Raw genomic sequence first — 6,594 nt, 5'->3', positions numbered from 1 at the left:
TAAGGAAAAAGATTACAGCATACTCTAAGGCCATCTTGACACTTTTCTGCTCCAAACAGAAACTGTGACTTTCTAGGAAGCCTTTCCTCATGGGAATTAGTACAAGTGACCAACACTCATTCTTTGGATGCTTGACATCTTGTTTCATGTGGCTTCCATCTGTTTCAGTAACAAAACAGGAGAAAAAGGCTGCCAAGGTCATGAATCCATGCTGTAGACTTATGTTGACTTTGATCTTTTCTAAGCATCTTTACCTAGCTGTGAAGACAATTTTTCACCTTTTTTGAGCTACCTACAAGTTTTTGCTTTGTGATTTTGATGTTGTGCTTAAATTTAGACATCTCTTATTTTCATTTTCTGACTCATGGATTCAGCCAGCGTCGAGAACTAGGCTGTAACTTTGACAGATTAAACATTCATTCCTTAAAAAGCCCCTCAAATAGCAATTGTCTAGAGAAGACAAAAGACAAACCTTTCAGATCTCTCAAGCTCTGCAGGAGAACACAGAAGACTATATACACAACTGGAAACTTGGCAAGTGTAAGTGCAAAACAAGGACAATAAGTTCTTGAGAAGTTTAAAGCAGGGTGCAAGCAACATCACTGAGGGTACCCAGCAACCTCCTGCCCCTCCACAAAAGCAGTCAAAGCAACAGGTGCATAACTGGACATTAAAGTGAGGGAGTGCAAGAAAACATTGGGGTTCAACAGCAGAGAAACAGAAACCTGGTAAAAGTTCAACTGTCCAGGGATAAGAGCATGGCTAGAGAAAAAAATTATCCCATCACATGCTACCCAAAGAGTCTCTCTGCCACAAGGGTAAAGATGACAGAGTCCCAGGAAACTCCAGCAGTTCAGATAGTGACCATCCTAGCTGCTGGGAAGTTCTGCAGTCTTGTAGACTAATAGTCTAAATATATAAGAGGCCTGGGCTGGGGATGTAGCTCAGTGGTACATTACCTGCCTGGCAAGCACCAGGCCCTCCAGGTAAAACAAAAAAGTTAAATTTAATTAAATCAAATCATTGAATTCTTGTAAGAGGTGTGAAAACTGATTAAAACCTACTATTCAATGAAATAACAGCAGAAAACTTTTCCCAATTTCTGGGAAAGATATTCACATTCAAATGCAGGAAGCCTACAGAAACAAAAATAGATATAACTAATAGATCCTCACTCGAACACAAATGATTGGTTTGTCGAAGTACAGGCTAAAGAAAGAATGTTTAAATGTGAGGGAAAATCACCAAGTCACATTTAAGGGAAACCCCTTGAAACTAGCAGCAGATATCTCAGCAAAAATCCTGTAAGCCAAGAGAGTGTAAAACAATGTATTTGAGACCACTGAGGAAAATAACTTATAACCAATATTATGCTACACAAAAGAACATCTTTCATAATAAGAATGAGGGGAAAAAAACCTTCCAAGATTATCAAAAATTAAGAAAAGTCATGACCACTCACTCAGTCAGCCTCAAGGGAGTCCTGTGGGGGCTGGGGAGATGGCTCAGTGAATAAGCACTTCCCTGGCAAGCACAAGGGCCTGAGTTCAATCCCCAGTTCTGAAAAAAAAAAAAAAAAAGAGTCCTATACTCCAAAGTAAAAGAATGATAATGCATAACAACATGTGAAAGTATAAATCCCATTAGAAGACAGATACACAAATGGAAAATAGAAAAGAATCAAACATTATCAACACAGTGAACCACCAAACCACAAAGGTGAATAAGAGGAGGGTTGAACACAAAATATTCATAACACGCAAAAAATCAAAATAACAAGCACAAATTTGTACCTCTCATTAATTTTAATATAAATGTAAATTGCCTTAATTCTCCAGTTAAAAGATACAGACCAGCTGAATAATTAAAAACCGAGGCCCAACCTAATATGCTGCTTACAAGAAACCAACCTCACTACCAAAAACAGACACAGAGACAGACAGATGCACACACACAAATGCACACACTGAAAGTAAAGTGCTTGGAAATAATATTCTAAGCAGATGAAATTTTAAAAAGCAAGCAGAAGTAGCTATGCTTATATCTGACAAAAACAGATTTAAATTTAAAACAAAAATGGTAGGCCGCTACGTAATGATCAAGGGATCGATTCATCAGGGCATAATGATTATAAATCTGTATGTACCTAAAAACAGAACACTCAATTTTTTTTAAAATAAGCACTAATAAATCTAAAACAATATGTAAGCTGCGATATAGTAATAGACGAGGAAGTTCATTATTCCTTCTCAGAAGGAAATGAATCACTTCTGGTTTTGGATAATGATTCTATACATAGAAAAACCTAAATACAACCTCACAGGACCATAAGAACTGATAAAATAAAATCCCAGGATACAAAATTAACATTGAAGATCAGTGGTTTTTCAATATGTCAATGATGAATTTGCCAAAAATAATAATAATGATAATGAATTTGCCAAGCAATGAAGAAAGCAGTCTCATTTACAGAAGTCACAAAACAACTCTGGAATACACTTGACTAAGGAAAATTAAAAGGTGAAAAGGGGCACTTATGCACATAGATTGGAAGAATTAATGATTCCAGTATGTGCACACTACATAAAATGACTTACAGTCTCAATAAAACTTTTCTCAAAGTACCAGAAAATACAACCCAGCCTTAACAGCAAAAGGAAGGTGCTGCGCCACGGGAGTGTTCTCTGTGCAGACCCAGCCGCCCAGCAGCCTCGAGCAGGGGAGGTGCTGCTCTCGCCTGGGAAGCCCGCGCCCGCCCTCTGCCACTCCACTCTGCAAGGGCCTGGGCGTGCTCACCTTGGGCCAGGCCGGCCGCGTGTGCTGCCTGAGCAGCCCGTCCTCTAGACCCCCGTCCTTCCTTCCCTCAGTTACTCCCTGCCTGAAGCAGACAGGCTCAGGCTGCCCAGGTCTCCTTGGGCTTCTGCCCTGCTCCCTCTGTCCCAGCCTGGCAGGGACCAGGTGGGTGGCCTGACAGCTCACGCTTGGTGACAGCTGCCTTAGCCTCAACACAGTGTTCCAGAGGATTCAACAAGAAACAACTGAGACCCATACATGGCATTCTTCCTCTTTACTTTCCTGACACCAGTTCAGCAACTGTCATCTCCTGAACAAAACTGTACCCAAAACCCAGAATGTAGTTCGTTAGCACCTAAGTTAATCTGTGCCAAGATCACTTCCGTCCAGCTCACTTTCCACATAAAAGCTCACCTTTGCAGTGGCTTCCGAACACCATTTATGAAAAGGGCAGCAGAACCCCTCCATTTTCACAAGTCATAGTGGCCCAAGGTTACATTCTCTCTTCAGAAAGCTTTCTCACTAAAAGCAAAGATGAATTTTCAGACAGGATTGGGTGCACAGACTGAGGCACTGCTGTTCAGAGCCCCTGTCTGTCTCCCCTTCTGTTTGCAGACTCATAAGAGACAATTCTCTGCTGTGTGGAGCTCTGCCCCTGCACATCAGCAGCCCCAGGGGCCATTCTCTGTTCTCAGTATGCCACAGGTGGCCAGCAGGTGTCCAGGAATCCCAGAGAGGAGTCTCTAATGGAACCCCAACTCTAGGCCCCAAACTTGAGGTTGCCTCATGGCGCCTTTCAGACCCCTTTGAGGCTTCCCAAGAAACCCCACTAATGGCCTCATAACTTGGGCTCTATTCCAGGCTGCTGAGCCTCCTCTAGCATCTCACGCCCTTTCCTGAAATGAACAACAGAAGGAAATCTGTCTTTCCCCCAGGCCTCAGGCTGGGTTCCATCTGGGCTATAGTACACACACACACACACACACACACACTCCAGCATTAGATCAGATTTCCAACCTGACTGGCCAGCAACTCAGGCCTGTCCCACAGGGCAGGGACAGAGGTCCACAGGTCCCAGCTTAGCACCTTTTGACTTTGAGGGCTCTGCAGGTGGTCATGCAGGTGAGGGTCTTACCAGATGTGGGAAGTACAGTTCTTGCTACAACACCATCCTCTTTATACATCGGAAGTTGCATATACAGGAAAATTTACCAACCTATGCAGGTGTACAAACACTTGGCTGCTTTCTGTTAGACAAAATAAGACCAACACATCTATGACTCAGGGAGAGAAGGAGGGCTAGGATGATGTCCCTCAGGATTTCTGCCTGTAGCTTTCCTGTGTTGAGGAAATCATCATGCGTAGGTTTTCTCCACTGTTAATACATGTATTTTATATACATATGAATGTCCTGTCTGTCCTCTTGTTTCTAAGGTTTATCATCTTTTCTTTCCTTTATAACATATTAATTTGTACATACCTATCTATATATTTGTGTGTATATATGTATATATGCATCATCAAAGATAGTTTTTAAGAATATCTCCCACAACATGGTCTGTTTCTTCTTTTTTTTTCTTTTTCAGTACCAGGGATTGAACTTAGGACCCTGCACTTGCCAGGCAAGCGCTTATTCTACTGAGATGTCTCCCCAGCCCTAGTCTGTTTCTTCCAATTTGCTTTTTATGTTTCTCTGTCTAGACCTGTTGCTCAGTTTCTAGGATTTCCCCAGTGGTAATCTGTTCCCACATGAAGGAAGGTTCCAAAAATTTGACAGCAAGGTGTGGGTGTGGACTCTCTGAGCATAAGCTCGCTAGAGGGCAGCTCCATGACCTTAAGTGAGGAGGCCTCCGCTTCAGTGTCTAGCCTCCCAGCGTCATTAGCTTCCTCATTTCTATCTCCTTCCTGCCCACTGGATCAGCATGGAGTATGCACATGTTCACTTGCCAGTTTTCAGCACTGAAGCTAGCATCTCAGTGAATTCTGGGGACCCCAGCACAGAGGTGGCCTGTTTACCCTTTAGAGATCATAAACCTTTGGTCTTTTTGCTGGAGCCAATGGAGGGACTTCCAGCTACACAGAGAACACAAAGATTCCTAAGACTTCATAGAAAAGCTTTCAACCAGTTGTCCTTATTTTAATTCCCCTTCTTCCAATTTCTGTGTCTCTGAAGGATTTTATGGTTTAAAATCAGCTTGCTTCCCAGCACCTAGTGTGAAGGTTCAGTGTGAGGCTACGAAACCATAAATCACCTAGATGTCCACTTCTCAGCTTCCAAAATTGTGTTGCTATGGTCTCCGCTCACAGCATCCCCATTCTTTGTTTTATGCCCTGAAAAGTGTCTTCCTATTGTCTTTCAGGTATTCTTGAGGTAGTTTAAGAAGGTGGGTGTGCTCAGTCCACCACTTTTACCCATAATGTTTTGAAGCAACAGGCTGACAAGCTGGCAAAGTTGTGTAGCAGAAATAAACACACTGGTAACAATACCCTTGGGTCAATCTGTGCCCCCAGGATGCCACTGAACTAGCAGCTAAAATGAAACTATAGTATTAAGATAAGAAATTATTGGTATTTTTTCCTCTTAGGAGAAAACCATATCTAATTTTGTTGTCTACACTTAAGACATCTATAGAAAAGCCCTGGAATAAGGGAACTAATGAATGATTTACAAAACAGATCACCAAGCCCCTAAATAAGAGCAATTTACACTGAAGCGGAGGCCTCCTCACTTAAGGTCATGGAGCTGCCCTCTAGCGAGCTTATGCTCAGAGAGTCCACACCCACACCTTGCTGTCAAATTTTTGGAACCTTCCTTCATGTGGGAACAGATTACCACTGGGGAAATCCTTCAGAGACACAAGATAGCTCAGCCGTTTAAAGCGCCTGCTTAGGCAAGCATAGGCAGGCACAGGGGACCGAGATTTGATCTCCAGCACCACATGCCACAGCAGCCCCACCCCCAGGGTGAGCTGAGCTGGCTGAAAATAGATAAATAAATAAATAAAATTAAATAACAAACAGATAGTGCTTAGGAACCTGTTTGCAAGAGCAACACACCCTGGACTTTCTGGGAAGGAGGATGAAAATAGATAAATAAATAAATAAATAAATAAATAAATAAATGTAATTTCACCTTAAGGCAAAAACATGTACAATTGACACTATTATGTTGTCGGTATATGATTGATTTCCTAAAACAAATACTCTTAACTGCAGGTTCCATAACGAAGGACCACAACATAAATGAAGTCATAAAAAAATGGGCAATGAAACATTTGAATGAGTATTAAGAAAAAAAGATGCATTTCTCTGTTTGAGAACACTTGGCCAATTCTGTCTGAGACCGAAGGTAGACTTGGGCCAGGTGACATCAGACGGTCTTTTCCCTGCGCAGATCTAGTCGATAGCATCATATTGATGTCACTATCCGCATCATGTCAGTGAACCCATCCTCCAGGGCAGCCAAGCCACTAACCTCATTCACTGAAATGATTGCCAGATTGTTCCCGTAGCAGATGGACTACATGTGTTTCCTTATGTGTACTTCTGTGTAAACCCTTATATTCCTGTCTTGTTAGAAAGCACAGCTGGGGGTTTGACAGCGACTGAGCCTGGGTGTGGTGGCGCGCCTGTAATCCCAGCGCTTGGGAGGCTGAAAACAGGAGGATCACTTGAGTCTGACCCGTGCAGTGCGACCCTGCAGACCCTGTACTAAACACAAAAAGCACAGCTAAACAATTTAATGGACTTTAGATCCCAGAAAACAGACACGAGGCCATGAACACAGCTCTCTACAATTCA

This window comes from Octodon degus, unplaced genomic scaffold (genome assembly GCF_000260255.1).
Source record: "Octodon degus isolate 3935 unplaced genomic scaffold, OctDeg1.0 scaffold00061, whole genome shotgun sequence".
In the NCBI taxonomy this organism is placed as follows: Eukaryota; Metazoa; Chordata; class Mammalia; order Rodentia; family Octodontidae; genus Octodon; species Octodon degus.
This window is presented reverse-complemented; position numbering follows the sequence as displayed.